At 36.5% G+C, this 23,090-nt stretch overlaps 1 long non-coding RNA gene across 1 annotated transcript; it reads right to left on the minus strand.

The window, feature by feature from the left end:
* Window positions 1–1,775: 1,775 nt before the first annotated feature.
* Window positions 1,776–22,775, minus strand: LOC120540374. Its single transcript, XR_005635798.1, has 4 exons — window positions 22,698–22,775; window positions 11,082–11,182; window positions 2,301–2,373; window positions 1,776–2,220 (listed from the first exon to the last, which is right to left on the minus strand). It is a non-coding gene; the product is annotated as an uncharacterized LOC120540374 (long non-coding RNA).
* Between the last annotated feature and the right edge of the window lie 315 nt (window positions 22,776–23,090).

Raw genomic sequence — 23,090 nt, forward strand, 5'->3', positions numbered from 1 at the left:
AAAAACAGTTTCACCTAGATCTAACAATAACTGCCATAGAAAGTGTTTAATTTGACCAGGATTTTTACAGTCTGCTCCATTTATTCATAGGACCAGGCCTATTGCCTTGCACATGAATAGTTTTTAAAATTTGTAATTTATTTAATATATGTATGCATACATAGTGGCACACATATGCGCACACAATCACACACTCGGAGATATGTATAAGTGAAAATGGATGACAGCTTGTTTGCCTTACCAAAGCACATGCTGGATGAGGAAGAGAAAGAAATGAAAACACAAACACAGAGACACACACACACTCCAATAGATCTGCAAGGTCGACATGGACAAAGGCAATCAAGCCCCCATGTACCAATCTGTCTGTTAGTACAGCTTGTTTATTTCATTTGATAGTTTCAAAGTAAATATTATTTAAATTATTTATGTTGTTCCTTTAATTTCTACTTAATTTTATTCTATATTTATTTGTGTAAAAATATAAGTTAATGTACTTGATTGAAAATTATTGTACAGTTCAATTAATTTTATTATATTGTAAAATCCTCTGTTGAGTGATTTTCCTGCAGCATGAAGTACTGTATGGATCATTCCCTACTGATTTTTGTTTTTTAGGGCAGTTAAACAAGATTCTGTTTTTAGCAAAAAAATATTTGATGGTAGAATTACGTTTAATACCCAGTCTAGGTCACCCTGTAAAGTATTGTTTTTATTTTCTTCAATACATTTTGATATCGAAGATTCTTGTAATACAACAGAATTAAGATTCTACAACATTGTTGTAATTGGAATTTTTCTTAAAATTTTCATGGGCTTTCTGTAAGAGTTTAAATTAAAATATACATTTCCTGAGGTATTTTTAACCCTAAGAATTAATTTTTGATGTTTTATTTTTATTAAAAAGCTTAATTTAGAAGTTTGTGAATTTTTAGTGTTATTTTTGTCACCATTTTGATGCAGTTTGTTGTAGCGGTTGCCATGGCATTGCTATGGGTGAGGTCATTAGGGGTCAAGAGTATAAAGGTCAGCTCCATACACTTCCTGGTATCAAAGACTGGATGACTTTACTTGCGTTGTGCTCTGCTTTTGATATTTTGACCCAATTTCCAGATTTCTTGTTTTTCCCTTTTGACTTTGCTTTTTGGTTTCTGTATTAAGCTTGGCCTGACTTTTTGGTTATGAACTTCACTTGGTTTCCGACTTACATTTCTTCTCACAGTCTTTAAAGAAATGTCTCTGCTATTACCTAAAGGCTGTTTTAACAAGCACTCCCAGACTATGAGGCTTTAAATATGTTTCTCTCATATACATATTTGGATTTATAATGGAAGACTTCTACAATTGATTATAGATACTTTGGCTCAATCTTTATTGATGATCTTTGTGAATTTCTAATATGAGTTTTTATGCTTGGGATGTCCACATAATCATTTTGTAACTTATTCTACTTGTTGGACAACTGAAGAAAGAGCTCTGGATACTATTAGATCCTCAATATATTTGATAGCACAAAATGGACAACCATTTTATTTAAAACCTTTTATTTTTTATATTTATTTGTTTTTGTGTGATGTAAACTAACCTATTTGAATTATATACCTGTTTAACATTGCACTGGAAAGTGGTGACATGTTGAATATTAACGTATATTTACATGGGACAAAACTACTTATACAGGTACTACTATTACAATGAAGGGGGCACAACCAACCAGTTGAGACCATACCTTATCTATTATTTTATCAATCCCTGGCCTATGGAAGACGTTTTTATTTTTAAATCGAAGTTTCAAAGTACAATGACAGGCTCTCCGGCAGTTTAAAATTAAATTTTTAATAAAGTCGCCACAGAAAGGCTTTACAGAGGCTCTGTTGGTCCCGGTTTCCAAAGATGAGCTCACTTTTCTTCCAGTAATGCTTGAAAGGCTAAAGAACAAGATGCAGAAGACAAAAAGATATGGAAGAAGATTATCCGCTGTGGCGACCCCTAATGGGAGCAGCCAAAAGAAGAAGAAGAAGAAGAATGCTTGAACAGGCTAAGGTGGAGCTCATCTCCTGATGTCTGCTGGAAATGAGGTTTAGAGATCAGGTGACCTCCTTTTTATCTTCCTTCTGGGTCACCTGACTGGACATGACGTCACACCTGAAGAAAACCATATGGAGGAGAATTTTCAGTCTGTGCTGCCAGGGTGAAAAAAGGCAGGGAACAAGGGAAACACTGCAAAACAGACCAGGAAATGAGAAAGGAAAACAAACATGGAGAGATCACAAAGCCAAATAAAGTCAAAACGTACTTACATGAAGGTCAGCTCATTGAAACTGGTTCAAGGTAAAAGTTGCAGTCAGATTGTTTTGGAGAATGTGCACTCATCTGTAAAATGAATAAAAAGTTAGGATAATGTAACATGTTGTTAAATATACAGTTAGCGCCAGAGACATAACATTAAAGAAACAATATCCTTCTTCAAGGTGCTGTAAAAAAGTAGATTTAGTTAGGATTAGGATAAACAAAAATGACATTTGACTTAAAAATTTTCTGTGGTGTTTACATGTTTGCATTATTGTGGATGTGAGTTTTTCTCTGAGCTATTCAGTTTAGATCCCATACATGGGCGCGTTACATTACTTGAGTTTGGTGCTAAATGGACCCACTTAAAATGAGTGTGTCCTTTAATGAACTAGTGCCTTAGCCAAGGTTTGCACCTGCTTTGTGCCTTATGTTGCCTTAAATGACTTTCGCTTTGTATGATATAACAGGCTGAATGCTTATATTATTAAATGCCTGAACATGGAAACACCTAAAATGGCAGAAGCTGAATTATTCTGTTTCACATTTGTAAGTTAAGCTACAAAAAGCAACTATGGGATACTATTTGTGTGGTGAGAGGCGTATATATATAAATAATATATAAATTGTATATAATTAGATGAAAAGCACTACAGTCCCCAGGATATACGGGGACTGTGGGAGTGATGGGTGATGTAGTTGTAATGAGTAATAAAAAGTGTGCTTTGCAGTCAGTAACCCGTTTGAGTCTTGACTTTGTTTTTTTTATCGAGTAAGACAGAGGGTGGCATGACAATTTGTAAAAACAAATTCTTACAAAATCAGTAATTAAACAGTGAACTTAAAAAAAAAACCTCTCTGTTTCAGTCTTTCTGTATCAGGCAGGCCTCTAAAATGTCTAGCAGATGACAGATTAACATTAAAATGCTGAATGCCACCATCTTGCCCTTCATTGTAGACACCTTCCTGTCTGTTCTAACAGAATCTCCTAATATAAGATGAGACAACATTTTCACTGAAGACAAAAACATCTTGAAATGCAGTGCCTTTGCTTCCCTATGCTAATTTCCTTCTGTTCATTTTCTAAACCCACCATTTCTATTAAACGTCTAAAAGGAGATAAAGCCAATACCTTCCTACCAGGACTGAGTGGCAGACCAAGGACAAATCAGCACTCCATCTTGGCCAGTCAGCATATCTATTGTGATCCAGAAAGCACACCAGAAGCTTTTCTTTATGGGACAGTTAATAAAGTCTGGGGAGGGTTGGTCATTTGAAGCAACAGCACTTTGTTCAGTTGTATTATTGAAAATGTTTTGACCTCCATTGTTGTGTGTTATATTAATAACTGTGTGCTGAGGATAAGCACCAGCTAGAATGAGTGAGCCTAAAATGTAATGTTTTAAACATACTCTATAACCTGTTGCATTCTCTGTTCAAAATTCTTTCATCTTGCAAATAAAGTAGACAGGGGCTCCCAACAGTAATCCCCAAACAGATATAAGTTCATTTAACCTAGCCTCTCAACTGATATTAGCAATAAACTGATAAATATGGTTAAGTGATTTAAGTGAAATACAATTTGGATGATTTAGTTTCAGTAAATAAATAAGTAATTGTTTAGGTTAGAGTGGAGTTCCTAAACAGAGTGTAGGCTGGAACATTTTATGTTTGGCTAGAAAGAAAAGCAATAGAAATTCACTCAGGCACAAGTAAAATACTATCTTCTTGCATCTTACTCTTTTCTCTCCAGTTTATCCCATACTTCCTGTAATATCCCTCTTAATCCAGTTCAGGGTCATGGGGTCTGTGGCTTATCCTGGCAGCTTCAAGTGTAACTCAGCAATCACCTTGACATAGGAGACCTGTTCACCCCAGGGCCCACTCATGTACATATCCACACTCACAAAGGTAAATTTAGAGTTACCAAATCATCTAACCTGCACATCTTTGGGTTCTATGAGGAAACCGGGGGATACAATCCTTACAGCTTTCAGTTGCAGTCTGATAAACAATCCTTATTGTGAAATTTGCATGTGTTCTCGATGTTTCTATGGGTTTTCTCCAGGGATGCTGGTCTTCTGACACATTTCAAGATGTGCTGCTGGACTGAGAGTGATTCTAAACGGGTGTGGTGTGTATAAATATGCCCTAAAACAGACTGTTGGCTGCTGTTTTGTGCCTGATGCTATTATGACAGAAGTTGTTCCTTTGTAATGAAATAAATGATTTCAGTAGACATTTTTGTACAGTACAAATCATGATTTCTTAAGAAGGCTAGAAAAGCAGAGTTTTTCTAAATATTCCATGCCTTAATTAAAAGCAAATTTAAATTATATTAAATTATACTAATTATATTAAATTATACTAGACTCATGTCTTTGGTTCGTTAAATAACTGCAAATACTTGGTGCCTGAATGTTTTTCTTAACAAATGGCTTTTGAAATCATTTTTGAAGTTACTTAATTCCGTCAACTTTAAAACAAGTTTTTATTTATATGGCTTTTATTAATAGGACCTGCTTTGGATGAAGATTCATTATTTCCCAACTGAACCGTTGTGTGACTTCTTGTTTGAGAAGTTGGAAATTGTGCTTTATAAAGTAATGAACACTCATTCCCTTATGAAAGGCAGTTCATCCCCATCCTGCACCCATTGTCTGCGATTAACTCATAAGGACCAGCGCTAGGCCCATTTCCAACCTGAAGAGAATTTTGTATCAAAAGTGGATGTCCTCTCTGTCTTTTAATGGGTTCCTTCCAGGGGCTGCAGTTTACAATACCATCTAAAAGAAGGCTGTCAGTTCATGTACATTTTCCAGATGCCCCGGTTGTGGGGTCATTTCTGAAGGGTCTCCATACATGAATTGGAATAGGAAGGAATGGCACTTTATAGTATGCTGTTTAATTCTCATTAGTCATAACTACAGTGTAGTCAAACATTATTATTGTGTACTAGCTCTGTAAAATGAACAAAGGTATGAGTAAGAACACAATTACGTATGCAGTAATAAGAAATAAGTAGTTACCTATCTCATTATTGTAGTCATGCAGCATGTACATAACAATAATACCAAAATGCACTCTAGTTAAGCTGGCAAGTACTGAGTATGACCTTTAGAAAAAGAAAGTTGGAAGAATTCTTCCAGCACTATTGTATTTTATAGCTGTCATTGGACATCCGGCCAGCCCTCCCTGATTTTTCTTTTTTTTCTTTCTTTCTTTCTTTCTTTCTTTCTTTCTTTCACTTTCCTTCTCTGCCTATGTCAGTAGAAGATCAAGGTCTCCTTACATATATGGAGCCACCTGCCCTCTCATACACATGCAAATTTCCGCTCATGTCAAAGTCATCCTTTTGCCACATCCCTGTGGCCCCTATCTGGCTGTCCTTGTGTCTCTCCCTTTAACACTGTGGGTTTGTATGCAGCTTTTTACTACTATATTGATTATAGGAGCCCCTTGGCCACTGCTCTGAATATGATCACAATATGCAAATAAATAGGGGGTATCATGCATGTGATTAAAATGAAGCTAATCATCTTGATATGTATTTTGGTAAACAAAAAAATACAATTATTAGTACAGCAGTTATTCAGAGATAAAAAAAGATACACAAGAATGGCTAAGGTTAGTGGAAAGCAAAAAAAAAAATTCAAGGAGTGGGGAGATTGGTAAGAAATGAAAGGAAGAGTTCATTTTGGTCCTGCACCACAATTTTATTTCTGCTACAAATATGCACTGCTAACATACAGTAGGCAATTAACAATGTAGCACTTGTGTCTGCTACCATCACCTGTGCTTTCATGGGAAGAGTCAGTGGGTCTGGGGATTGCTCCTCACATTCATCTGAATACACAATTTCACAGAACACACTTTAGTGATTCCACTGCTACAGCAGTGCCACCAAAACACACTGGCAACATGTGTATAAAAAAGGGGAAGGCTTGTTGGGGTGACGATAAGGCTTCACAGGCATTTTCATAATCATAAATTGATAAAAACAATTAGTTTTTAAACAAACAGAAGGGATAAGGGTGATTTGGTACAACTGTAATGGTATCAGAGAATGAGTTTCATAAACACAAAGTGAATGTTTAAGTAAGTAAGATGTTTTAGCTTGTCTTGTATTTCAAATCCTCTTCAGATGTAACAAATTCTTCTGGACCATCACTTATTTAAAAACATGAACTATGCCAATCAACCTCTTTTATACTAACTGTTAATTTATTTACGAAATAAATGATATTTACTGTAATTCTAAATGTGGTTAAATCAGACTAGTGCAAAGCAGCAGCTATAATTGGCGCCCTCTGGTGAATACTGGCAAAACAACAAACAAAAAAAAGATAACCTAGCAGTAAGTTGGTCATGACTTTTTTTCTTTATTTACAGATTAGGAAGGTAGGTTTGAAAGCTTTGATATTGATCCCAGACGGTCAATACATTCAGAGTCACATACATTGCTAGCAGGAGCCTAACCAAACTGTCTAATCTCTTGAGTGACAGGAACAACAATGGAAACCAAACTTAATTCATCGCAAACACCAAAAGTAAGCGCTCTGTCCCATTATAAACTGACTAGGGCTATCATAAATGTGTACCTTACATTTGATAAAAGGTCTGGGCACTCTTTGGTGTCTCCCCTAAGTTTTGCTTTTGACCATTTGGAGACTGGAGTCTGTAAATAAGCAGCAGTGCTGTCTCTTACCTTAAAACATTTATCCCATAAAATGATGAGGAGTTTATGAGCCAGAGATGAGTGCAGAAAGTGTAATGTCTCAAGAACCTCCGCACGTAAGTGGAAATGCATGCTTCATTTAAAAGTGCATTGAATCAACAAGGCCTCTTGAAAGATTTTGTTGGCACAAACTGTTGCCTTAAAGTGCTTTTCAAGAGCACAGGCATTATGAATTCAAGCTGCCAAGTATTACTTAGGCAGACTTGCACTCTATTTGATCCAGTGTTCTTATTTAAAAACACAGTACAGTTCATTATCATTACTTTTATTGGCCCAATTGGCTGCCTTTTCTTCAATGCCTATAATTTACTCTTTAATAGAGTCACAAAATGGTTTATTCCCCTTCTGTTACCCTGAGGTTAGCTTTGTTTGAGAAACTCGTCAAGATGAACATCTCTTTACAAAATGACAACATAGTCGATTGTGTACCATCCACTCATTATCAAACTTGTTTAAACCAAAGCAGGTCAGAATGGAATAGAAGGAATCAAAAGAAGAGCCCAGGTCTGGACAGGGTGTCAGCACTCTTCTCTTAAAGGCACATTCATGTTCACATCAACATCCATTATATGGGGTCAATTTGGAGTCACCATGCAAGCTGGAGTCCTTGGAGGAAACTATTTTAAACACCAGCATTTCTATATTAATTGACAATGGCTGCATGACATTTCAGTATTAAACATTACAATGTTATATTACAAAAGTCAGTGCTGGTTAAAATTGATTCTACCAAACCAACAATCTATTTCCGACTTTTTTAGTTTATATAGTCCTGTTAATAGGCCCATATTATTATTAAACACTTTATTGAGCAAATCAGATTATATATACACATTATTAAGCCCACCTAACCCAATACAGAGTCGTGGGGGAGCTGGGACCTTTGCCAACAGCATTTGGTATAAGACAGGAAAAAACACATAGACAATGGGTGGGTGTGAAATTAAAACCCATTACTCTGGATCTGTAAGGCAGCACTGCTGGATCCCACCATACTGCCCTAAACAAGACTATAATATGGAATCAACCCAATTTGATCAGTCCAATAAAAACAATATGACCAATATAAAAAATGCAGCAGAGACAGATATTAGAAAAAATGGAATTCTTCTTCTTTCGGCTGCTCCCATTAGGGGTTGCCACAGTAGATTATCTTTTTCCATATCTTCATGTCCTCTGTATCTTGCTCTGCTACCCCTATCACCTGCATGTCCTCTCTCACCACATCCATAAACCTTCTGTTAGGCCTTCCTCTTTTCCTCTTCCCTGGCAGCTCTATCCTTAGCATCCTTCTCCCAATATACGCAGCATCTCTCCTCCGCACATGTCCAAACCAATGCAATCTCACATCTCCGACTTTGTCTTCCAACTGTCCAACTTGAGCTGACCCTCTAATGTACTCATTTCTAATCCTATTCATCCTCGTCACACCTAGTGTAAATCTTAACATCTTTAACTCTGCCACCTGTCTCCTGCTTTCTGGTCAGTGCCACTGTCTCCAACCCATATAACAAAGCTGGTCTCGCTACCATCCTGTAGACCTTCCCTTTCACTCTTGCTGATAATCATCTGTCAAAAATTACTCCTGACACTCTTCTAAACCCATTAAACCCTGTCTACACTCTCTTTTTCACCTCATACCTGACAAATTTGAACTGAAAGGAGCTTTAGAAAACAGGATTATTAAGTGAAAGAAGTGAGATAACACTGTACAAGTAATACACATTTTGTCTCCTCCTGCATCCAAAAGAAGTGTGTATAAGTTAGTTCCCAACTCTAAAACTTGGCCCAAATGTGAGATGGGATGCAGAGTTGTGTGTGAGAACAAAATGGACTGGTGCCTCCTCCAGGTTTGGTTCCTGCCTAATACTCAATGTTCTTGGGATTGGCCCTGGCTGCCTATGATTAGCTGGAATAAGTTTCACTGGATCGCTGGATGACAGGCTTTCCTAGCCAGAAGTCTAAGCGGAAAGGGTGTACTGTTAAACTTTCAAAAAAAAAAAAAAAAGAGCAGTTGAGTCTGCATGTAAATATCAAGAGAAGTAATATCTTTATTCTGTAACAGAGTTGTGAGTTACTAGTGTGTCTTCAAAAAGAACTTTGTAGCAAGACTGCACTAGTCCAAGACATGATACCAGTCCATCATGGAACATGTGCACAGATAAACACACCATTTCACACAAATATCAGGTTTAAAGTTTCATTCATGCTGAACCAGACTGAGCAATCAACCTAACATATGTGCCATTAGGATGTGGGAAGAAATATGGCTACTTGAAAAATCTACATATACATGGGAAGAACATTCAAACTACATACACTTGGTCACTGAGGCAGGTTTTCAACCCAGGTCCCTGGAGATGTGAGGCTGCCACTGCACCACAGTGTTTCTAATTTTTACAAATAGTGTGAAATATTAATATGTTCCATTTCACACACACAGGTATATATAAAACAGTTTTCTGTAATAAATACTTTGCTTTTAGTATATAAATAAACAAGAGATTCTGATTTATTGAGCTGTACGTTGGGCTTTTGAGCTGCCACTGATGGCATAATTTCAAGTCTCATTATATATATACTGTAACTCATTAACTTTGCAACTTAAAATCTGAAGTACATATACTTGAAATTCCAAAATCTTCAGACACTTGTATTAGAATTATGTGGACTTTATTTGTTATCTGCATTGTTTTATGTACATTGGCGAAATTCAGACTGTGCTTTCACAATGGAATACACAATGTGTGATATGAAGTGGTTGATTACTGTTAAACCTCTTCAGCAAATGTACATTTCAGACCTTAACAATGAATGTGGGTATTTTTAGGATATTTCCTCACAGGTTAATAAAAGAAATACAAATCTGTAACATCAGTTGTGGTAAATTACATAGGAGGAAAGAGCTGGTAGGCAGTTGTGTAGATAAATAAGGAAGCTATCCATCAACAGTGGTGAGCTCATAAAACAGTACAGAAATGTGACTTCACTTATTCCAAAAAAAAAGATAAAGAAATGCAACAGCTGCATGTCCTTCTAATGGTCAAATTTCCTATAGATCAGTCACCTTCCCCTAAACTGTTGTTGATGAAAGATAAAAAACATGCTTTGTGGAGCACTTTGTGTTAATACGCACAATGAAAGGCTCAATATAAAACAACGCTTGATATGAGTGTTATTTGTGCATAACAGTTACCCCAGGGACTGGTGTTTGATCCTTGGTCTGGTCACTCTCAGAGTAGTTTATATGTTCTCCCTGTTTCTATGTGGGCCAGCCTCAACCTTTTCTCTCACATGATCCTGTTTAGGTCGTCTCTCAGTTCTAAATTAACCCCATCTATGTGTGTGCCCCACAGTGAACTGGCCCACAGCCAGGGTTAGTTCCTGCCTGTGATGCTAGCATGATCCTCAACTGAATTAAGTGGGTTTGAGAGCGCATAGATGAGTAAAACCGATTAAGTGTGTAACAATAGTTTCCACTTTTGCGCAGAGCTGTAGTGACTGAAGTTTTAATTTCTGGACTGGTCACTCTCTGTATTAAGTCTGCATGTTTTGCATAAAATTTCTTAATGGACTCTATTTTCTTCCATATCTCAGTGACAAGGATATTAAGTTACTTGCCATGTCTACATTGTTCTGTACAAAGTGATAGACATATATCCTGTTCACTGTTGGGTCCTCATTTGCAACAGATGATGAATCTGCCTCTGGGTCTCCCCTCAGTGTGCTGCGATGACCAAACCATCTCAACTGGCTACAAATGATCTGGCACAATTTCTTTTTCACACTGTCACAGAGAGTGAGTGGAACCAATAATCCTATAGAGTAACCTCACTGTGTCCATTTATACCTATGATTTCACTGTTTCAGTCAAAAGCCTTCACTGAGAACCAACTCCAGCTTCACCATCCTGTGCAACGCCTACAATACACCAGCCTCTGCAATTCACTGGTCAAGTTCACTGCCTCCATGTTAGCTTGCGTAAAAGTAAAAACACTGAGATACTTAATACTTAATGTATCCGCTTGTTACAACTGGGCTCACTGAAACTTACCTTTTCCAAAAAAGGGTTGAGGTGATCTCATATCAAGCAGGGACATCTGCTGGCTGTTCTCATTTGGGTCTTGAGGTTTATCCAATTATATCTCATTCTATCTGAGGATATTCACCAAAAAGTAATTATCAGTTGACAGCATTGAAAAAATGATCTTTGAACTTTGTCCGAGATATTCTGGTATCAGAGACACTAGAGAACAGCCTTGTATTCAAATAGGGTGTTTGTTATAGGCAATCCATGACTATCACAGGAATTCAATAAGAATTTCGATTAATTGGACAGTACACTCCAATCACAGCTCTCTGTGTATCTTTCTGATTTCCCTCTTGATCAATAATGTCTCACATTCATACTAAAGGGACGGTAAACATTATTTTTTGAGAGCTCAACCCATTCTAAAAAGGTTGAATTCTCTGAATGAAAATCGGGTACAATGGCACAAATAGTCAAAGCTTTCCTCTGTGTAACTCACAGATGTATTGAAGCAAAAATCCCTCCTACCAGGATTTTGCCAGGAAAGCATTACTTTCCTTATTACTTATTTAAGACCCACTATAGGAGTCATATCTGTCTGGTCCTTACACTTAGACAAATTTAAAATGATAAAAGAGGAAATACCAGAAACACAAAGCTTGTAACAACATAACTATAAGGTGCCATGAGGTCTCCGAAAACAGCAAAGTCATAATCCCTGGAGGAACCCTTTTGAGTCATTTTACAAGTAAAAAAACAATTCAAACACCTGCCCCCAAGGCAGCTCACAGACACATAAATGCCAAGGTAAAGTCATTCCCAAAATTTCCCATCGTCCCCCAAATCTCTGAAAAGGTGATGCTTTGCTTTATAGCCTCCAAGGTAAAACTGCATTTTCTTCTTTTCCTTCTTTCATTTTCAGGGTTCGCCTGTGAGTCTCAAAATGTGAGAGCTGCTGATTTTGGTTTGACCAGCTACACCCCCAATGTCCCCTGTACTACATGACACATTAATATAGGCATTGCAGTAAAATAACCATAAGAATATATCAAGGCAATAGGGGTAAATGTTAAAATTAAGGGTAAAGTAATAAACATGGGATTATAACATTTAAAAATGCAATACTGAAATTTGGGATCTGAGATTTAATATAAATTCTTTAGGGCTAAAGAAACTTGATGGTGAATTGAAGGGAGTAAGCAAGACTTCAAAGAGGGAGGAGAATTTGTTACAGATGGTTCCATCCTAGCAAAAGGTCAGCAACAGAAAATCAATGTTGTATAACTACTGTATATTGCTTGATGTCCATAGTTTTATACAATTTTGTTAATGAAAAGAATATTGCATCTATTTAATTATAGTTTATTGTTGATTTTTGAACAGAAGAATAATTTTGACTAGAAAAAAACTTTCAGCCCCACTATAGCTTTATGAGTAAAAAATTCACAAACAGCAAGAAAATCTTGACTCTTAACTTGGTGGGCTTGAAATTCATGTGTTATCTTTGATAGCAATCTAATCATTGGTCATCTTATTTCTATACTATCTCAGACTTATTCTCTCCATAATTATAAAAAGCTCTGCACATTTAGGCTTATTTCTTTCCATTCAGAATGTAGAGCACAGCAGAAGGCAAAGTCTGTATTTAAAGGGCTCCAAAATTTTGCAATGATCTACTTGCCAGTATTAGAGATGCCCCAGAGGCCACTGTATTTAAAAGAGTACAGCATTAATGCTACTGATGCTGCCATTCTTATTGCCTTGCAATAATGTTTGTAGTCATTATGATTGTTCGGTTACTTTATGGTTTAAGATTAGCTTATTCTATCCTACATACTATAACTATTTGGAACCTTAAGAACCTTAATTAAAAATTAGCTATGTATAATGACATACAACAGACACATGGTCCAGTCCTACTCCTTGGAAATAACCCTCTGTCTGCCACAGCCAGGTGTTATGTGGGTGTCCCCTTGGCCTGGTCCAGCCACTCAGTTCCTCAACAATGAGGATCCTGAAAGTGGAATTGCGCCACAAGGCTGTGGTACCATAACTGATGCTCCCTCACAATGCAGGTAATGTGCCTCATTTAGGACTCTGAGAGCAACTGCTCATTTGACACAAAGTCAAACCAGTGGTACGCAAGGATTCTCCAAAGAGACGCTGTACCAAAAGGAGTCCAGTCTCATTAATTTGCAGTTACATAAAATTCATGATATAATCATATTGTAAACTATACTGCTAACATAGGAAACTGTTACATCATCTCCTCCAGAATACCTATCTGCACTGCTTACAGTATGCCAAACATGAACACCCTAAGATAACAATGTTCTTTAGACAACGTCTATCTATTGCAGAATCTGAAGTAAAACTATTTGTAAAGATTTATGTAGTTTTGTGACTCCTACTCGTTGAAGCTCAACACCCAGTGACAGTTTTTCAGGAGGCTCAATCTATTGTAACTGTTAATGTAGTGTTACTTTCTAAAACTTTTCAATCCTGCTGTACTAAACTACATGTCCTCTGTGTTTATTTGATTCTTATGCTTCCACAGATCAATATTTTTATTGTTGATTTTATGTTCTATCCAAGCTCCTCTTCATGTATGCCTTTAATTTATGCTTTTTTAACCTTTACTGTTCTTATCTGTTGTTGAATTTACAAATATTTTCTTGATACATTATTGGAATTGTATTTATTATGTAAAATACCCTTTTGATGATGCATTATTTAAACAGCATTACAGACTTTTTAAATTTTAGATCCTCCAACACACTTAAAGGATAAGTTTGGTATTTTCCAAGTCAAAGTTATTTCTTCACAATCGTGTTATATATTAACTTCTCACATGAAATTGTGTTCTAAGCATTTTTATTAAAAAAACAGCTAGAACTTGTGTTTTGAAATGGAGCTCTAAGGGCATGAGATCAAACATGAAAACATTTTTTTTTATTTACTGTATACATCCACATTGAAGCAGCAAAGAGTTTGATATAAGAAAACATGCATTGCACATTTTTGAGGAATACTTGTGACAACAAAAATACCGTGGAAGAAATACATTTTATCACTAATAGCTAATTGTCTGCGGCCTCTCCACAGCTTCAGCCAGCATATTTTCTTTTTTTTTGCCTTTCCAATTCTGTTTCATCAATGGTTATGTACTACTATGGTTGGTAATAAATAATGGTCTTCACAAAAGTGTGCTGTATGTCTAATATAGCAGCAAAGCTGTCAGTATCCTTTGAAATCATCTGATCTGGTATACAGTACATCTGCCGTCAAATAACTGTTATCTTATGTGATTTAAAATGTAGGGGATGCAGGGGTACAATCAATCAATCAATCAACATTTATTTATATAGCACATATTCATACAAAAAAATGTAGCTCAAAGTGCTTTACAAAATGAATAGAAAAATAGAAGACACAATAAAAAATAAACATAAGTCAACATTAATTAACATAGAATAAGAGTAAGGTCCGATGGCCAGGGTGGACAGAAAAAACAAAAAAAAACTCCAAAGGCTGGAGAAAAAAAAAAAATACATTCATACTCAAAATATTTTTTCCTTATTCATTGTGTATTCATATCAATCTTTTTATATGCAATGCTGCTGTTTATACTGAATCACATACAGACACGGTGGTTTAACAGCTGGTGCACTTCATTACGTTGCATTGATCCTTCCAGCTACAGCCTTGTGCATATTGTGCAGTCGTGGATCAGTATGAGCATCAGACAAAGAAAAACAAGTATTTATTGTCACATTCTCATTCATTATCAGGTCTGCTATAAGCATGCTACCTTAAAGCACTGTACTTTTCACCTGCTTCTTACACTCTGTGCTATCTTCTCTTTTCTCCATGTGAAAGCTGATGCAGGCTGTGTACTAATTTGTTCAAGTTGTGTGAAAAATATTGTAATGCCATTTTCAGTGATTTTACATATGGTTCTACCTAATTGAAATTTAGAACTCTGGAACCAGCAGGGTGGGAGTGGTGACACTGGCAAAGGCTACTATTACATTCTGCATTATTACATTTTCCATTGACTACAGAGTGAACTTTCAAACTGAGTGGTAGCATTGCGTGTGCTTGCCAAACCTGACACAGCAATTCACTTCTGGGTATCAACATTCAATAATCTTAATAATAGTTCCTATAGACAATTTCTCAAGGAAAATTGTATATGCCAGAGTAGATGGTGCCTCTGGCCCTGAAAGATTGCCATAATGGAAGATGAAAAGTGAGGTGAAGCACAGAGCTGAATCTCAAAAAAAATTTTGTTTTTTCCTTAAAATGACATGAATGTGCTATTTTACAATCTCAAGATGAGGATCAATACTTAATAACAATCTTGTCTTGAAAAAAAAGATGTGGTGTCCCTTGAAAACCCATTTTAAAACACAAGAACAGACACAATACTATTTTAAATTCATAAAAAATGCTTCAAATGTGCCAAATAATGATTGTGAACAAGTAATTTTGACTTGGAAAATGCCAAACTCATCCTTTAATTTATTCTTCGAAAAAACTGCAACATCAACAGCAGATACACCTGAAAGAAACATTGAGAGAAACGTAACAAAGTGTGAAACAGGCTGAGGGCCTTGGCACACCAACAAGTGCTGCACAGTGTGCTACTAGCCAATGTCCAGTCACTGGAGTACAAGCTAGATGACATCAGAGAAGGGATAAAGTTCCAGCGAGACATTTGGTACCGCAACATTTTATGTGTAAGAGCAGGACATGTCTAACTCCATCGGTACCAGATCATGTGATTCAGCCTGCTGAATCTCTCTTTATTTACCATATGGGCAGAACAAAGGTGTCCAAAAAATCAAAAACAGGAAGTGTATGTCTCATGGTCAACAATAATTGGTGAGACAGTAGGAGTGTAACAGTCTTATCACGCTACTGCTCACCCGATCTGGAACTCCTGATGATTAAATGCAGACTTTCCTGGAAGTTTACTTTAGTCATTGTCCTGGCTGTGTGTATTCCACCTGAAGTGGACACCTACACTGCCCAGACGGAACAGTAGGAGACACTCAATTGCCACCAGAATGATAACCTAAACAATACCCTCATTGTGGCTGGTGATTTCAACAAGGCAAGTCTCAAAAAGGTAATGCTGAACTTTTATTAGGATGTTATATGTTCTACCAGAGGGGACAGGACACTGAATCACTAGTATACCCTGTTTAAAGTCAGAAAAATATAAACATGCCGCCATCTTTGTTGTTCCCAGATGTAAACGAAAGTTAAAACGAGAAGCTCCACTCTCACATGTGGTTGTGCATTGGACAGACCAATCAGAGGCCATTCTTTAAGACCTGCTGACTATTGCTGAATGAAATATATTCAGTTACAGCTCTGATGATGACATCAATGTGTTTATGGGAAGGTGTGACTTATGTTGGATTTCTCTCAAATGAAATAATATCAAAAGTCATCATCAGGACTTATCCAAACTAGAAACCACGGATGGATTAGGCCACAGTCCATATGCATTTAAGGAAAGTGTCAAGAGCTACATGATGCCCTGTTAATTCTCTTACATTAAGTTATTAAGTTGTTTATTTATTATGTATAGTCTATTTAAAATTGTATTAATGATATTTGATATTTATAAAGTCATGCATTATTGTTATTGCCCTTTTATATTCTTCTTACTGCGGTGGGCTGGCACCCTGCACCGGGTTTGTTTCCTGCCTTGCGCCCTGTGTTGGCTGGGATTGGCTTCAGCAGACCCCCGTGACCCTGTAGTTAGGATATAGTGGGTTGGATAATGAATGGATGGATGGATTGTACTGTATGTTTAATTTTTATGTGACAAATAAAATTTGATTTAATTTAATTTAATTCAAGCATATGGTGGTGTGCATCTCCTTGCTGTATCCTGAAACAGTCATTGACAGGGTGCTAGTGACATTTTGTGTTTATTATATTTATATTTTTATTATATTATTATATTGTAAATATATACATGTCTATGGCTGTCTCAAGAGAAAGCGTACGATATGCGTTGTAAAATTAAAGTATATTCAACCAATAAAGAAGTAAAAGGACCTGGAGCCTATCCTTGATGTAATAAGCACATGTGAACCATCAGATGTGATACACCAATGCCGGGTTGCCAATCAGCCTATCAGCAATTGTTTTGGTGGCAGAAAAAAACTCACAGTGGGAGAACATGCATAAAACGCCCTAGCTGGGAATCAAATAGGTGTTCCAGTACTCTGGGGAAACAGTGATACCTGCTATAGCACTGTAACACCCTTGTAAGTCAAGTCAAGTGGCTTTATTGTCATGCCATCCATACACAGTATTGCAGCATACAAGTAACGGCACAAAATAATGCTCCCCAGTGCAACACATACATGAACAAAGGACAAGAGTAAGACAAGTGAAAACTACTTTAAATTAATAAGCAAATACATGAATAGATAGTAATAAACTGAAATAAATAGCAATAAATAAATAAATAAGAACAATTAATAAAAAACAACAGTAGCAACAAATGTAACAGCTGTAATACAAGCAGATGTGAGAGGACCAGGGCAGCACAGAGTTCAGAGTCCAAACATTGAAATTGCACACTGGTTTTCAATAAAGAAAAATATTATTCACAGTCCAGCTATAGATATAACAAATCACTCTAAAACTTCTTTAATAGGTATTAAACCCTAGCCTGTTAGTGGGGTAGCTAGTCCAATTATATTATGAAGTAGGGATATCAGAAATGACAGAGTGTTAACCTGATACAGCACAGTGACAGCAATATTTATGCAGATTACAGAAATTTATTAAAAGGCAACACCATTACAGGGTCAATCAATGTTTTATATGTTTTGCATATCAAGGTGTTTAAAAATAATGAAGTAACCTTTATTACCAGATTCATATCATTCATTTGTTCATGATTGCATTTGAATAGCCCAAATAATTTTAAAAAGCTGGTCTGGAAAGAAGTTATAGAAATAAATATGCAAAGTAGCAAAATGAAGAAAGGCAGACACAAAATGTATGCCTATATCTGTCTCAACCATCACAGATTTGCTTCTCTTTAAAATGTTGTCTCTATAAACTGGCCTTGGACTCTATAATTGTCAGGCCATCAATATGAGGCACCTTACATAATAAAACACACAGCCCAAGTTATTTAAAGGGAAGAAAAACAGCAGACATGCAGACTGCAGAGAATAATTTCCTATCCGTTTTATTACTTCAACTGATAGCATTCCCTACAAAAGGTGCAATATAAAAATGACTGACAGAGTAACCAATGACACCATGGTTAGTGCTGCTGTCTCACAGCTCTGTAGTGCCCTTACCATTATTATATAATAAAGTTCTGGATTCCAAAACCTTGTTAAACATCTTCAAGAAGTGCATCTTTGAGAGTCTTTTTGATTAGATTGAAGAATGTGAATTTAACATCTCCCAGGAGAATTTATTAACAGATTCGGAAAACTGAAATAGGATCCATTCATGGTGAATTATGCACAAAGGTTTGTTAGCTTTGCTTCTATTAATGAAGGCTTCCAAAGTGTTTCAGCACCTTTGGTGTACTTGTCACAGCCCTGACAACAAAGTCAACAAATATTTATTGGTTATCTGAAGCTCAAGTAGCACTCAAGACTGAAAAAATGTTGACTTTGAAACTTTTTATTTAAATAGATAGACTTGATGCTGGGCGGCACAGTGGCGCAGTGGGTAGCGCTGCTGCCTCGCAGTAAGGAGACCCAGGTTTGCTTCCCGGGTCCTTCCTGCGTGGAGTTTCATGTTCTCCCCGTGTCTGCGTCGGTTTCCTCCGGGTGCTCTGGTTTCCTCCCACAGTCTAAAGACATGCAGGTTAGGTGCATTGGCAATCCTAAATTGTCCCTAGTGTGTGCTTGGTGTGTGTGTGTGTGTGCCCTGCCTGGGGTTTGTTTCCTGCCTTGCACCCTGTGTTGGCTGGGATTGGCTCCAGCAGATCCCTGTGACCCTGTAGTTAGGATATAATGGGTTGGATAATGGATGGATGAATGGATGGACTTGATGCTTCCCTTTAAAGTGAATGTAGACTGGATATTGGTGTTGATGTAGTATTTTTCCTATGCTGGTCCAATGGGCAAAATAGAAAGAAAAAATGAAAATGGGAAAAAAAAGACGATTAAAAGAAAAATGGGAGAAAATGCAAAAGAAAAGGCTGTAAATTTAAAGAAAATGTGAAACTACAAACAAAAATTAAGAAACAGAAACTCTAAAGACACACAAAATTTGTAATAATATATATGTAGGCAAAAACAAAAGAAATAGAGCATACCAAAGGCTGAAATTAAGTAATCAAGAAATAAACCAGGCAACCAGAAACCAAGAGGAAATATGTTAGTCAGACGTAGAAATCAAAAGAAACACATCTAATGCTAGTGTCTACTTGGAAAACAAGCTAACTATGCTAAGAATATTGACATATCGTTTCATTCACCGAGGGATAGCGAGTATTGTGACTCTGACCATATTTATAGTGTCATATCTTATAATGTGAGCAATGTGGTCACATAATGTTTCACAGAGTGCTGCTAAAACAAAAAAAAACAAGATGATAGCAAAATTAAAACTTTGCCAAAAAGTTAAAATGAAAAATAAACCACAAAATAGAAATTCTTGAGTCCCTGAGTCAAAAACCATACACTGAAAAACATGTATAAGACATTTATATTAAATAAAAAGTGAACACAATAACAAAAAATTTTAATGCAAAAAAGAAACAATTGCTCTTCTTTAAAAAAACAAAACAGTGACATTCTTGAGGGATTTATTGTTTTAACTGCAGAGTATAGTGCCTAAAAGAGTACTGTATACTGTATAAGTAAACACAGCTTCCATGATGTGTGATTATACCTGTCAATCCAAATTCTTTAGCAGATTCCATGCACAAGTGAAAATCAACTAAACCTGTTGAGAAAATACAGTAAGAACTGTGGACAAACTGACACAGTCAATTGGAATGTTATTTTCCCTGATGCAACTTGGGAATTCGTAAGGAAAACACCTACCCTAAGCAGAGTTCTCCTGAAACACCTTCTACAGTTCTTCTACTGAAATATCTCCTCTTGAGTTTATTTTTTTCTAAAGACAAAAGGGGTATCCAGACATTTTACAACTCATCTCTTCACTCATTATCTGACCTTGTGCTTCCCAGCATAGAATCTTGGGGAGCCTAGTGTTATTGTGAAAAAATTGGACAACAGACAGGAATCAACCTTGGATGAGGCGGCATTTCACAGTAAGGTATCCGCATATGCACGTACACACAGATATAACGCACGGGTCAATTTATAACTGCTTTAGGACTTGTGAGGAAACTAAAGTACTTGGGTAAAATCCACAAAAAATCTGTATAGTTAGTAATCAGTACAGCAATTAATCTCAGATCTTTTGGACTATGGGGGAACTGTGGAAAACTGTGACTGTTTTTCATTCAGCTAAAGTTTGTTTCATACAATGCTATTTTGATGGGGCTGCGCCACCTCTAGAATAATTTTAACAGTTTTGTTTTAGTAAATGTTTCTGCATTAGCAGTAAACACAAATTAAACACCTTGCACAGGGTAGCACAAAAAAGCACAAAAAAAGTAAGTTTTCTTTGTGACATGCAGAAATAAAGAGACTGACTAAATGACAGGTTGTTCAAACACGTCCATTATGCTAGCGGTAGGCATTTGCTGAAGGCTCTCTAGGCTCTCTGTGTATTCTGTTAAACTTTAGACCAGTCGAGGCATTTTATTACAGCAATACAGCATATCAATTACACATGGTAATGGAAGGGTTAAAGTCCAGCTGTCCACAAAGCTAACATTTTCTTTTTGCCTTTAAAGCTTTGGCTTAAAGAATGGAAGGCTGGACATCTCCAGTGGGTTTTATTCTGATGGGAGTATAGCACTGATTTACCATTATAGCTTCAATGCTGCATCCGCTTGATAACTGACCTCTGGAGGAGTGTCAGCAAAATACTTCTAATGTACAATGGCAGAAACTTGTTTGATGTTCCTGTGTTGCAGAAATATTTCCTGTATAATCCTGCAAGTGATCTCATCAGTAACCTATTGTTATTGTTGATTTAAGTTTGCACAATGCTTTGTTCTGACTTAAATATAATTTTTATTTTATTTTGATTTACTTATTAAAACAAAAAGTTGGCTTAAATAACATAAATATTTTAGATGAATAGTGAACAAAGCAAAAACAAGTTTAGAAAAATATAATTTTAATTCTGAATTATTGGTATTGCAAACAAACACACACATGCACACACATATATATTTATATGTATATATACACATATGTAATAGAACAACATATATACACTCACTGGCCGCTTTATTAGGTACACCTGTTCAACTGCTTGTTAACGCAAATATTTAATCAGCTAATCACATGGTAGTAACTCAATGCATTTAGGCATGTAGACATTATCAAAATGATCTTCTGAAGTTCAAACTGAGCATCAGAATGGAAAAGAAAGGTGATTTAAGTAACTTTGAATGTGGCATGGTTGTTGGTACCAGACAGGCTGGTCTAAGTATTTTATAAACTGCTGATCTACTAGGATTTTCACACACAACCATGTTTAGGGTTTACAGAGAATAGTCCGAAAAAGGGAACTATCCAGTGAGTGGCAGACCTCTGGGCAAAAATGCCTTGTTGAATCAATGGTTAAGGCTGGTGGTGGTGTAATGGTATGGGAGATATTTTCTTGTCACACTTTGGGCCCTTTAGTATCAATTGAGCATCGTTTAAATACCACCGCCTATCTAAGTATTGTTACTTACCCTGTCAATCTCTTTATGACTGCAGTGTACCTATTATCTGATGGCTACTTTCTGCAGGATAATAAACCATATTACCAAGTTCAGATCACCTCTAACTGGTTTCTTGAACATGTCAATGAGCTCACTGTACTCAAATAGCTTCCACAGTTGCCAGATCTCAATCCAATACAGCACCTTTGGGATTTGGTGGAACAAGAGACTCACGTCATGTACAACCGACAGATCTTTAGCAACTGCATGATGCTATCAGGTCAATATGGACCATTATCCTTGAGGAATTTTAGCTGCACCTTGTTCAATCTATGCCACAAAGAATGATGGCAGTTCTGTAGGCAAAAGAGAGTCCAACCTGGTACTAGCAAAGTGTAACTAAAAAAGTGGCCAGTGAGTGTATTCAGTATATACTGTATATATACACATGTATGTGTGTGTGTGTATAGATATATAGATACATAATATGTAGTATCTATCTATCTATCTATCTATCTATCTTATTCATGATATTTTTAATACACCAAATGGTTTCAATTTAGTTCCTTCACTAAGTTATATTTTAGCAAGCTCATCTATTTTGAGAGGTTTGATAATGTTTAACAGGCAAGTAATAAGGTAGGAATTCTTAACTACCCTTAACCATCACAAATTTCTCAGTTTCTTTTTTCTGCTTCCTGCAGACTAGAGCAGAATCACAACTACAACTTAGCTTGAAAGCTTACTCATGGCCACCCAAAGATATGACATATCTGGAGAAGAAATAGAAAGGCAGAATTCAGTGCTGCAAGCTATATTTTCTGAGCTGGAGACCTTGGACTTACCGTTAGGCATAACTTTCCGGTAGGTGCACTAATCCACTCTATGATTTTTTACACTCTATGATGTGTTATACATTCTTCACTGCAATATATTTGAACACTAATGGCTGGATTGTTGATGAACTACCAAAGAAAAAAACTCATAAAATGCGAATGTAACGTGTATAAGGTAATGATTAAGCTTTATGTAATCAGTGCCACTTGTTACAAAACTTGCCAGTTAATAGTAGATTGTTTTACTTTGTCCTTAGCAAATATTTTACAAATACTTTGGAATACTGCATACTGTATTCCAAAGTATGTAAGTACAGTACTCCATTATTTGAACCCCCTATTTCTCCACTACTGGATAATGGGGAGGCAAAAGGCAAGAACTGACACAGGGCAGGGTGCCAT

The sequence above is a fragment of the Polypterus senegalus genome, chromosome 1 (assembly GCF_016835505.1).
Source record: "Polypterus senegalus isolate Bchr_013 chromosome 1, ASM1683550v1, whole genome shotgun sequence".
NCBI lineage: Eukaryota > Metazoa > Chordata > Cladistia > Polypteriformes > Polypteridae > Polypterus > Polypterus senegalus.